This window comes from Antechinus flavipes, chromosome 6, assembly GCF_016432865.1.
Source record: "Antechinus flavipes isolate AdamAnt ecotype Samford, QLD, Australia chromosome 6, AdamAnt_v2, whole genome shotgun sequence".
NCBI classification, from domain to species: Eukaryota; Metazoa; Chordata; class Mammalia; order Dasyuromorphia; family Dasyuridae; genus Antechinus; species Antechinus flavipes.
In genome coordinates, this window is record NC_067403.1 from 204,008,899 (window position 1) to 204,021,119 (window position 12,221).

At 42.8% G+C, this 12,221-nt stretch overlaps 1 protein-coding gene across 1 annotated transcript in view; it reads left to right on the top strand.

The window, feature by feature from the left end:
* The first annotated feature begins 4,659 nt into the window (after nt 1-4,659).
* PTPN5 (protein tyrosine phosphatase non-receptor type 5) overlaps nt 4,660-12,221 on the top strand; it is a 117,160-nt gene continuing 109,598 nt past the window's right edge. The window contains exon 1 of the mRNA XM_051963975.1: nt 4,660-4,766. The gene's annotated coding sequence lies outside the window, so the exon portion shown is untranslated. The remainder of the gene's footprint in view (nt 4,767-12,221) is intronic.

Below are 12,221 nucleotides of genomic sequence, written 5' to 3' on the forward strand. Positions count from 1 at the left end.
TGCTGTTAATTAATCAATCAATCAACATTTATTAAGCACCTACTTTGTGTACTGGTACTGGGTTAAGTGTTAGGGAATAGAAAAAGAGGAAAAGAAAGTGCTGTTGCAATCCCCATTTAACAGTTGAATAAACTGAGAAAACATTATATTGAGTGACTTGTCCAAGGTCACACAGCTTGAAGTGTCTGAGGCAGCTCTGAACTCCTGTCTTCCTAACTGTAAACTCAGTGTTGTATCTACTGCACCACCAGTTGTGTTACTCACTCCCTAGCTGACCCTGGAAAACTAATTTCCTCTCTGTGAGCCTCAATTTTCCTCCTCCAGCAAATGGAAAGATGGAAAGACAGCAAGGTCATTCCAGCTCTCACATTCTCCAATTTCTTATACGGGGGGAAAAGAGTTTTAGCTTTCCTGCTTTCTTGGTACATGCCTTTTAATTACTGGCTACCTCAGGGGTGATTAACCTTGTGTGTCCTGGACCCCATTAGGGGTAAGCATCATACCCAGATCTTCATTATGTAAATCCTTTTATCTCTGTTCCAAGAATATACTCTAGTGATGGGTGTAGAGTAAAAATGTAAATATTTACTTCTCAGTCCCTCCAGTGATTTCACTCCATAGGGAAATCCTGACACTTCTCTCCCCATGCTGACAAACAACCAGAACCTTTGGTTATTCACCCTGAGATTGGCAGGTATTTAATGCCTACCCTTGTCTTCAATTGGGATCACAGGCAGGGGAACAGCAGGGTGTCAATCAACCAGAAAAGCTTCAAGCAAGGAGGTGGCCTTCTTATAGCATTGCAGTTGAAATTAGCCAAAACTTGTCTCCCATAGGTGTTTCCAAGACTGGCAACAAGGAATATAAGCTTATCTGTGAGCTCTTAGTTCTGGGAGAAATGTCCTCCCCCTCAAAAATCAAATGTTTCCTACAAAGTTCCTGGTTTTCATCATCATTTAAAACCATTTCTGTCCTGTAACAGATCTGACTCTGAGTCTTGGACCTTGCTGATCACATCAGCTTCCGGAGGTATCAGGTGCTTCTTGGGGCTGATCCAAAGGACTCTTGTCCTTGGTCTGAATGATTCCTCCTTCACTATTTTATAAACCTCTCTGATTTCTAACCTCTGACTATATATCAACCCCCATCTATTCTTCTTGGTCCTTAGGCCTAATCACCTCCTTGGGTTTTTTAGAAAACAAGCCCATTTTTAATGGGTTTATGCACTCTTTCTGCATTGCCAGTATAACAGCCCATCAAATTATAGCACTCCACTCACTACCTCTTTCCCTTCTCCACATCGAAGTCATGTCCTAGTACTAGACCACCAAAAATAAAACAACAAAAAAAATTTTATAAGAATATTCACATCCAGAAAAATCCATTTAAGATAGTAAGAATCTTAAAAGTGTACAAAGGTTCATACCCAACCTTACCTTACTCATGGGACTGAATATGTCCGAACAAACTGAGTTAATCTCAATCTAAAATTTTCTAGGCCAGACATGGTACTCATGCTCTGCCTTGTTACTTTTCTCATTACCCAAGACAAGAATATCATCTTTTACACCAGAACATCATGAAACTAATGTGGTATTCACTCCTACATGCCAGATTCACTCTCAACCAATCAGAAAGCATTTTGAGCATGAGTTTTCAGCCTTATGTTTCATATTTTTATTTAATTACTGGCTACTTCAGGGGTGACTAACTTACCCATTGGGAGTAGACCTGACAATAGTATCCTGTTAGTTCAGATTCAATGTTGTGATGAAATTAGATATTCATAAATGATTAGATAGTTAACAAAAGATTAACTTAGGCCTAACCTCAGCTGTATCTTAGACAATCTGGTGAAACTTATGGCCCCTTTTGAGAAGTTTTAATAATGTTTTAAAATGCATAAAATAAAATACAGAGGACTCTGAAGGAAACCAAAGATTAGTGACAGAGACAGACCAAGAAAGAGAGAGACAGAGATGTTCCTTTAGTCCAGTGATATTAGTCTTGGGAAGGAACTTCTAACCATCTATTTCTGACTTCAGGAACAAGCCATAGTAGTAAGGAGTCTGGACTCTAGAGGTAATTGGGAACCTCCCTTGAAGTAACTATCACTACATTGTGGGGAAGAGGTAGGAAGGGAAGGGAAGAGACCATAAGAAGGAAGAGTATGGACATAAATCCCTGGAAAACATCTTCAGTGGGTAGACTAGTCCATTCATTTAGGAGTCTGACCTAGGAGTTAGGGGAAGTCCTTGTTTTCATTTCTCAGGAAACTAAGGCCTGCAGTATCTTGCCATCTTTCCTGTTGCTATTCCATCTCCTTCTCCCAACTTGGAATTTTACTCTCAGGACTGAACCTTGCAAACTGATTCCTGCATCTCCCCCAAATTGATACACTCAACTTTGGAATTCTATCCTGAAGCTGCATTGCTGTCCTGATTGATGAGTGAGCGAATATAAACTCGTTCTATCTAGCCAGTCCCAGAACATGCTTATTTTTCATCCATCAGTTTTACCAGGAAGCTGGGGCTATGGGATCACCTTGCCATGTGCTCTGCCACGTGCTTTCTCACTCCATCCCCCATTTTCCACTTCTTGCTCTGGCAACAGTAATCAAATCAGTACTGTCATTGCTACTGGAAAAATCAATAGACTGTCATATGGCTTTGCTCACAATCCCTAAAATAATCCATATCAAAATTCCTTAGCCTAGCCACTTTCTCCCCTCCCTTCCCCCTATTAAAAGGTAAGCTCCTTGAGGCAGGAACTGTTTCACTTTTCTTTTTGTATCCCCAATACTTAACACACTTCAAAATGCAACATATTAAACACTTTCCTTTCTTAGTCATTTTCCTTTGTTACTTTCCTACTCTCCCATTAGTCTGTTCCATGACTTCTCTCCCCAGCTGCTCCCACCCAGAAAAATCTCTAATCTCATGACCTTCCCTAGATCCCCCCAATATGCACATCACCAAGAAGGAAATTGAATATCTTGGAAGATCTTCTCAGCAGAATGTGTTAAGTGACAGAGGGGCCTGGTAGGACCCGTACAATTCTGTGACTAGTAGAGTCAAAGCTGTGGGTTACAGACACAGATGGCCATTGACTCACTGTGCAACCTTAATCAAGTTACATAATTTATTGTGGTCTCAGTTTCCTCATTTGCAAAATATGGTTACCATGACCTGATTTAATACTCTCATTAATGTCTTTCTCTCAATGATTCAACATTGCATAAAGGTGAACTTACATTCTGCAGTTCTACCAATTAAGTCAATTCTTATTAAACTAGAAAGACTTCAAAAGCAAGCCTGGCAAATGTTGTTCAAGCATCAGATTGATTGAGCAGGGAGGGATTCATCCCCGAGAAAGAAGAGCAGCAGGTGATGGATTTTTGTTTGCCACAGAAACTCATGAGCCATCTCCTAAGGCCAGGAGAGAGCATTCTCACCAACATTATCTTGTCTCTATTGAGACTGACTACCTCACAGGTTTGCCTCCAGGATCAAACGAAAAATTGTCTGTGACAGTGCTTTGTAAATTGTAAAGCGTCATACAGCGTCCAAGGATTCTTATTCACTTTGGAGAAGGGGAGGAGGTCGCGGAGCTAGGCCGGTCTGTAAACAGCTGGGTTTGAGGTTTCCATATTACACTGAAGCCATTTTTGTCATAGTCACCTGGGGCCAAAGCCAGGAAGCCCCAGGGTGTCATGGGACGTGACTGAAAGGGAAAAGAACTCGGAGGTGGGAGGGAACTTCATCTTCTTTCTTTGTAGAAATAAATCAACAGCAATGCTAGAGTTTCCTCCAGACCTATGGGGGGGGGGGGGGAGAACGGAAGGAGAGAAACAGTCGAGAGAGAGTCTACGTTTGTGTAGCATATGACAATCTGTAGCACGCATTTCAAAATGTGTGGAAATGTGTAGAGGTGATGTGTTGCTGGTGTGTACAAGTCCTCACAGGGAACGTATACCTGTGTCTTCCTGTCAAATTCTACCTGCTTGAAATTCTCTTTATACCTGCCATTCCCTTTTTGGCTCATCGCTGTTCCTTCCAGTCTGTATCTGCGCTCCCCTTTTGGTCTCTTTCCCTCCTAGGCTACTGCAGCCCGGGGCCCAGAAGGAAAATCATGAATGAAATGGATGCTCGGGTTCTCTCCCTATTCAGGAAAACGCGGGTGCGGGGGCGGAATCGCCTGTCGCTCAAAGCTGAGAAGAGGAAGAGGGGGCGGCCCCGGCTCCAAGCCCAGCCTGGCCGAGGGTCCTACCCTGGACTCGCTCTGGCCACAGGACCGCCTTTACCCGATCTCAGGCCCCCCAACCCAAACCCCACAGTCCCTGCGCAATTCCCCAGGAGAAGGGGGGTAAGGAGTACGCCCGGGGGCGGGGGCGCAGAGACAGCCCCAGCGGCTGCGCCGGCGAAACCCGCAGCTGAGCCGCCGCGTCCGGGCTGTGCGGAGGGGCGGGGGAGCGCGCACGGACACCCGGACCCCTGGAAAGACAAACGGACAGACGCAGACGCACACAGCTACTCTCGCACAGCGGTCGGACCCCGGTTTGCTTTCTCTCTCTCTCTCTCTCTCTCTCTCTCTCTCTCTCTCTCTCTCTCTCTCTCTCTCTCTCTCTCTCTCTCTCTCACACACACACACACACACACACACACACACACACACACACTGAGATGCGCACACGCACACACCCCCACTCTCCCTCCCTCCCTCCTTCCCTCTGCGCCTGGAGCCCGCTCGCTCGCTAGCTCTGTCCGGTGAGTGCTGCGCTTCCCTCTGCGCCTTTGTGTCTGGAGCCTGGGGGCGGTGGCGGAGGAGCCTTGTGGAGGGGAGGAGAAGGGAGGCGATGGGAGGGGCTGGGGTTCGGGCTGGGGCTGGGGCTGGGCTGAGATTGTAGGGGACTGGACGCCAGAGCTTGTCCCGAGGGGCCTCTCTTTTTCTGCCCTGGGGCGATGCCAGGAAGGGAAAGGAGAAGGAGGCGCTCCTTTGGCTCCCCTTCCTCTATTCTAGCTTCGCCCTCGATGATTGCTATGACCCGGAGCGGAATGGGAGAGCCTTAGGCTGTGGGGGAGGGAGTAGAGGGACTGGGTTGGGGACTGAGCTCGGAACCTGGGCGCGCCTGCAGCTCTCCCTCCCCCGGAGCCGGAGCGCGGGGGCGGCCCGGCTGGGCTGTCCTAGCTAAGCTCCTAGTCCCGGGGGAGTCAGCTTGCCCAGTGGAAGGGCCGAAAGAGAACAGACGGGACTGGAAAGCGCGTTCTCCCCCGACACACATGCTTGGGGAGCACGGAACGGAGACCTCCTAGCCAATTGGGGAGGGAGAAAGGGGTCTTGGACACCCCAGGTGTTTCCCGAGAAATGGTATTAAAGAATGCCCAGCCAAGTGGGGGGTCTGGACGGCAGAGCACCCAGTGGGGGTGCTGCTGCGGGGGAGTTTTCTCAGCCTGCGGGATGTGAGGCTCTCCTAGATGTCTGTGAAGATGAGTGCGTGAGCAGCTGCTTCTCCCCACTGAGCACGCGTGGAGTGTCCCCTCGATTGGGCTGTTGGCAGAGACTGTCCCTGTTTCCCCACTGGCATATCCTCCCCCGTTCTCCCATCCCATCCTGGCCCAGACCTGTCTGTCCTGAGCTCAACTTGGCTCCTTTTGGGTCCCTGGTGTTTTCCAGGCTTAGCTGCCTGCCAGCTAGAAGTTAGACTTCCAGCATCTGCCTCGTCTCAGCTCCTGCTGTCATTCATGAACTCAGTCGACCGGGAGAGCTTCTGGGCTGATTGTTAGTGATCACTGGGGAGGCAGCCACATCTAAGGCAAGAATTGTCACCTGGAGTCAGATCATTGATCTGCCCAGCCCAGCGTCCTGAAGAGGAAAACAGCCCGTTATGAATGAGGATGTAAGAAGGAAAGGGGAAGGAAAAGGGAAGGTTCAAGGTTAGAGCTGTACTCCCTAAAGATAGTTCATAGCTTAGAGACGCATCCCAAAGCTTCCTATTATTTGTTTGGTTTTTTAAAATAAGTAGAACCATACAGAGATGAAAAGGCTATTTGATCAACCTCTAATTTTCTTACATTTGAGGAATTCGGGCTCCCAAAAGGCCAAGTGATTTTGCCCAAGGTCATAGCAGCAAATAAGTATTTGAATTTAGTATAGTATCTGATAGCTGGAAAGGAATTTTAAAGGCCAGGTAATCCAATTTATATCTGTATAGGAATTTTACCATTCTCAACAAGCTATCTATTAATGACTATTACACTTGGCTAGCAGATCATTGGAAACTGGAAAGAATAATTTCAGTTGATTGATAAGATAAGAAGACAAATTGCAGAGGGCTTAAAACAGTGAGAGAAGAAAAAATGGATGCACCAATTATACATGGTTGTGTTGTTGTTGTTTTGTTTTTTTTCCTAAAAAGTTTAGCTGATAAGGGGAGGGGAGATAGAGCTAAAGCAGGATACAGTAAAGGTTTTTTTAAAGTATGGAGGAGACTTGATCATGTTTGCAAACAGTAAGGATAAAGCCAATATAGAGAAATAAAGATTGGAGAGATATTGGAGATTATGATTGTGGGATAAGTCTTCTAGAGAAGACAGAAGGGGAAAGAATCATGGATAGTCATAGCAAGGTGGCCTTCAGCAGAGGGACACTTCATCATAAGACACTGGAGATAAGGAGAAGATGGTAGAACATGATGTCAGGGGGATATAAGATGAAAAGAGGATACAAGAGACTCTCAGAAAATGGCCTTAATTTGAGCAGTGAAATTTGAGGTGAGATTCCCAGCAGAAGGTATTGGTGATTGGAGTAGCATGGAAGGCTTAAGAAGAAAAGATTAGATTTAAAACAACTACTATCGTGAATCAGAAGTAATAGACTGCTTTACTGTAGTAAAGGGCCCCATTAAAATTAACTTACTTAAATTAATAGCAGACTTAGGAAGTTTCCTGATTTCCTACAGTTCTCTGCAGAAAATAAAGGATGCAGATGATGAGAATTATCTAGTTGGGATTTGGTAAGGTAAGTTTCATGATAGGACAAGGAAGCAAGGGATTAAATAGTGGAGCATATTATAGTATTGAATTCTTTCACCAAGAAGTCAAGATTGGGAAAGTAGGACAGGATAGACGAAAGGATGAAAAGTAGCATTATGAAAATGTGACATAGGAAAAGTTGTAAAGACAAAAGATCATGATCAAAGAAAGAAAAGGTAGAGGCCTTGAATAGGAACACTTGTGATTGGGAAAGTAGGACAAGATAACACAAGTCTTGAAGAGGGATGGCCTAGTATATTACTGGAAAGATTAGAGATAAGGATGAAAAGTAGGGTTAGGAAAATGTGACATAAGGAAAGATGTCAAGACAAAAGATCATGATCAAGGAAAGGAAATGGAGAATCCTTGAATATGGAAGTGGAACTCTTGTGGGTGATGTTAATTCATATAGGGATGATGGTCATCCCTATGTGTAGCTGAGATGGAAAGGAGGAAGAAGAAATCATGGAAGTTTAATAAATTGAGGAACTAGAAAATTAGCATATTTCAAGTAAGAACAACAAGTATATTGAAATCTCCTAGAATATAGGAAGGAGTTGGGTTTGAGAAGAAGACTTTGATCTAGGTATTGAACTCATTGAGAAAGAAGGAAAAATATTCCCAGAATTGGTAGATAACAACTGAGGATATGAATTGGATACTAAATTTGGATTGGACGACCTTTAAAAGAGGAGAGGTTATTGAATATAGTGTTCACAGGAATATCTGGAGATAGCAACAGGGAGCAAAGAATATTCCAACTCATAAATAGTGAGGAGACGGGGAGTTTGAGGGAAAGCCATGTGACCTTGGAAAAGTCACTCTAAACTTCATTTTTCTTGTCAGTAAAATAAGAGGATTAGATTCAACTTTTAATGTCCCTTCTTATTCTAAAAGTCTAAGATAGTAATTTCAACTTCACTCAAAATCAGACTAATTGGAAACCCTAGACTAAGGTATATTATCCAGCCCTTTGTCTCCCTAGTTAAGTAAATATCTTTGCTCTAAACTTTTATGAAAAAGAGCTAGATAGCAGTATAACTAGGTGGATGGATGTGAATGTAATAAGCTTAAAATATATTTGTGGTTTGGACTGTCTATCACCAATCTAAGACTTCCATAGTTGTCTCCAACCGTGTTAACAATTTGGAATGATTTTTTTTCCCTTCAGTGTTCAATATGATGCTGAACACAGGGCAGAGGGATAGATGTGGCCTGAATATCGACTATTCAGAAACTTCTCTCTCTCCTCTCTTTTACCATTCTTTCTCTCTCTTCCTTCCCTCCTCCTTCTGTCTCCTTTCCTATCTCCCTCTTCTCCATTTGGCCCCTTACTCTCTCTCGTTTTTTCTTTTATTTCTCCCTCCCCTTCTCCCACCTCTCTCTCCCTCTCCTTATCCTGGTTCTCCTCCCTTAGTCCCTCCCCTTTTTTCTTCTCCTTCCCTTCTCTTCCTTTTCCTTTTTCTTTTCATCTGTTCTTTTTCTCCTTTCTTATCTTCTCTTTTCTTTCCTCTACCCCTTTTCTCTTCCTCTCTTTCCTCCTACCTCTCTGCTTCTACTTCTCCTTTACAATATCTTTCCTTTTCCCTTCTTTCTGCCTCTCAATTCACTTTCCTTTCCCTTCTCTCCTTTCTTTTTCTTCTTCTTTCCTCCTTTTTTCTTTCTTCCTTTCTCCTTCTTTCCCTATTTCCTCTTCTCCCTATTTTCACTCCCTTATATTATTCTTCTCCAATTCTTTCTCCCTCTCTCTCCCTTCCTTTTCTTCTTCCCTTTCCTTCTGCCTCCCCTTCTTTCTTCCTTTTGTCTTCCTTTTCCTTCCCATTTTCTCTCTATCTCCCTTTCTCTTCTGTCTCTACATCTCTCCTTCTCTTAATCTTCATTCATCTCTCCCATTCCTCTCTCTTTTCTTTTTCTTTCCCTCTCTCTCATCCTCTCCCTCTTCTCTTTTCCATTTCTTTCTCCCTTATACTTTATGTCTATTCTCCCTCTCCTTCTGCCTCTCCTTTTCTCTCTCCTCTCTTTCCTTTCCTCTCATCTTCTCTCTTTTCTTTTCCTTTTCTTCTCCTTCTCCTTTCCCTTCTCACTTTCTGTCTCTTTCATTCCCCCTTTTCTCTCCAGTCCTCTCTGACTTTCTCTTTTTTCTCCCATTCTTCCCCCTCCCTTCTTCTTCCCTACTTCTTTTATAATCACCTTCTCCCTTCCCTTCCCTACGTCTCCTCCTTCCTTCCCTTCTTCCTCTCCTTTTCTTCTCATTCCATTCCCTCCCTTTTCTTTCTCTCTTTCTCCTTTTCTTCTTTCATCTCTTCATCTCCCTCCCCTTTTCCTCTCCATTCCTCTTTGTTCAGCTTTCTTTCTCTCTGCTTCCTTTCTTTTTCTTCCTCTCTCACCCTTTTCTTTCTCCCTTCCTTTCCCCCTTTCCTTCTTTTCCTTTCCTTTCTCTTATCCTACCCTTCTTTCTTCTTTTTCCACTTTCTCTCTTCCTATTCTTCTCTTTTTTCTATTTTTCCCTTTCTCTCATCTCTTCCTTTTTTCTCTCCTCTACTTTTCCCCTCTCCTTCTCTTCTACCTCCTCTCTCTGCCTCTCCCTTCTCACTGTCTCATACTTCTCTTTTCCTGTTTTTTCACTGCCTTCCCCCTTTCCTTCCATTTTCCCTTCCCTTCTTTTTTTCTCTCCTCCTTCTCCCTCTACACTCCCTTCTCTTCCTGAGGTGAAGTATATCTTTTACTCATCTTTCATCTTCATCCTTTATAGAATCACTCTCCTTATTCCAGCACAGGCAGAGCTGATTTTAAGGGCCCAAAGCTGCATGTTCTCCTTGGTTATTCCTTTGCTATAGGAGTTTCTTACAAATGTTCCTAAGATGAACCTTTCCTGCCTTTTCTTTCACTCAATAGCACAAGGCACTCGTTTGATCAGATATTTTTCTAGAACTCAGATCTAATAGAGGAAGAAGGGAAAATTTAAAATGCGGGAAGAGAGCCAGGAAAAGAAAGACTCAGAACTCTGACATAGCCACTTTATAGTTTTGCCAAAGGCCAGCCCTCATGCCATTCCTCTCCCCACTCCCCAGTTTAGACCTCCAGTTTTAACCCTATCATACCACATGTAGACCTCATCTCTTCTGTGACCTTTGCTGTCTCCCCAGATCTATGTAATTTTTATTCAATAGCAGGAAATTACCCTGGTCCATTTGTTTACATACCACTTTATGAGGCATAAGGTAATAATTCCATTCTTGTGAATCCAAAATACAAGTAACCCAAAGAATACAAAACCATATTCATAGACATACAAGCACTGCTGAGACAACAATTCAACAGATACTTATTATGTATCTACTCTATACAAAGTATAATGTTAGGAGATGAAAATGATGCAAAGTGGTGCTATTCTTGCCCTCAAGGAGCAGATACACAGAGATTCCTGCACACTTGAATATGTACACACAAATATACATATACATTCATAGATTTACGTATTCATATGTGTCTCTACATACAGACAGTGATTTTTGGAAATATAAATGCCTTGAAAACCTGTTACCACTGGAATGCAAGTAAAAACTGCAACAATAAAGTTTCTGAAAAGATAGCTAATTCTTTTTTAATTAATTTATTTTTAATTTTTAATAATAGCTTTTTATTTTCAAAACAGATGCAAAGACAGTTTTCAACATTCATTCTTGCAAAACCTTGTGTTTCCAATTTTTCTCCTTCCCTTCCCCCCACCTCCCTTGCCTCCAATATAGTTTAAACATGTACAATTCTTCTATACATATTTCCACATTTATCATGCTGCATAAGAAAAATCAGATCAAAAAGGGAAAATGGGAAAGGATGGAGAGAGAAAGAGAGACAGAGAGAGAGATAGAAGAGAGAGAGGGGGGAGAGAGAGAGAGGAAAAAGAGGAGAGAGAGAAAAAGAGAGAGGGAGAGGAAAGAAGAGAGAGAGAGGAGGAGGAGGAGAAGAGAGAGAGGAAAGAGAGGAGGAAGAGAGAGAGAGAGAGAGAGAGAGAGAGGAGGAAGAGAGAGAGAGAGAGAGAGAGAGGAGAGAGAGAGAGAGAGAGAGAGAGACAAGAACTTGGACATTTATTAAATACTATGTGGCAGGCAGGTTGATGGTTCAATGGATAAACTGCTGGGTTGGATTCAGGAAAACATGAGTTGAAATCTGACCTCACTTACAAATCTTAAAGCACTATTTAAAAGTTAATTGTTAGTATTATGTCTGTCATCCCAGAAGTTGGGAATCATGTCCTCATGTTGTTGTGTGTATACTCCCCAGTCAGCTTCTTCTATATTTTGTAGGGAATCCAAAGGCATGGTTTGAAGAAGAAACTATAACAAGAAGGAATTTGGGAGTGGAGGTCACATTATCCAGTTTTGAGGCTTTATCTTCTGAAAGAAATGTATTGATATCTTATTTTGGTCTCCTTTCAACTAGTATTTTGCTAGTTTTCCTTTGGCTTTTTCTCACTCCTGAGATGTTCTATTAGCACATCTGTCACTGGTATCCTATGTTTTTATTTCCCTGAGGGATGGAGTTTTCCAGTCAAATTTAATTCAAAAGACATAAGTAAATGTGTCCATGCCTGTGACCTGGAAAGTGTGAGTGGCATAATCCCACTGTGGTGAGAGCTGTTTACCTTAAGTAGAGCCTATAAAAGGGCCTGAAAACTCTATAATGTGTACAGTAGTGTAAAATCAAGAATTTTGTTCAGGGAAAGGCAGAAGGCTGCTTAGATCTCCTAGGGAAAAGTGTCAGCTGGAATAGTACCCTAAAAAACCAAACATATTGAAGTTAGACAAAGTATCAGAATAAGAAGCTTGACTTTCCCAAGTTTTATTCTAGAAGGTTTAATTCTAAAAACAAAGATTTGCCTAGAAAGGCATTCTGGAACTCTACAGGAACCGGAATTGTTAGAGGTAATTTTACTCATGCAAGTGATGTAATTCTGGAATAAAGGAGCTTGGAGGTATTAGATGGAGGAGATTTTGGAGACAAGAGTTCCCTATCCTAGGGTGTTATTTTGGAGGTAGAAAAGGCTTTTGAAATTAAATGTTTGTATAGATAGCAATATAAATTTGTTTCCTTATTTCTGGGCAGGAGACAACTCTGACATTAGCAGCATCCACTTTTAAGACATCTTCAAGACAAAAATACTATGGATAACTGGATCAAGTATGAAGA